Raw genomic sequence first — 344 nt, forward strand, 5'->3', positions numbered from 1 at the left:
GTCATTTGCGACTCATAGCGACCCTATGTATAACAGCCCTAAACCTTGCTCTAACCTGTGCCAATCACACTGCCTCTGACACCCCCATCCCAATTACCCCAGTCACTGAATCAATCCATCTCATAGAGGGTCTTCCCTCCACCCTCCCAAGCACGATGTCCCTCTCCAAGGACCTGTCCCTCCTTACAACATATCCAAAGTATGTCAGACGAAGCCCCAGAATCCTTGCCTCCAAGGAATAGCTTGGTTTAACCCTCTCTAGGATGAATCTGTTTGTTTTCTTGGCAGTCCATGGTACATGCAATACTCTTCTCCAGCACCACAGCTCAAAGGCATCAATTCTC

This window comes from Elephantulus edwardii, unplaced genomic scaffold (genome assembly GCF_000299155.1).
Source record: "Elephantulus edwardii isolate Elephantulus edwardi_28Jun2011 unplaced genomic scaffold, EleEdw1.0 scaffold00357, whole genome shotgun sequence".
NCBI lineage: Eukaryota > Metazoa > Chordata > Mammalia > Macroscelidea > Macroscelididae > Elephantulus > Elephantulus edwardii.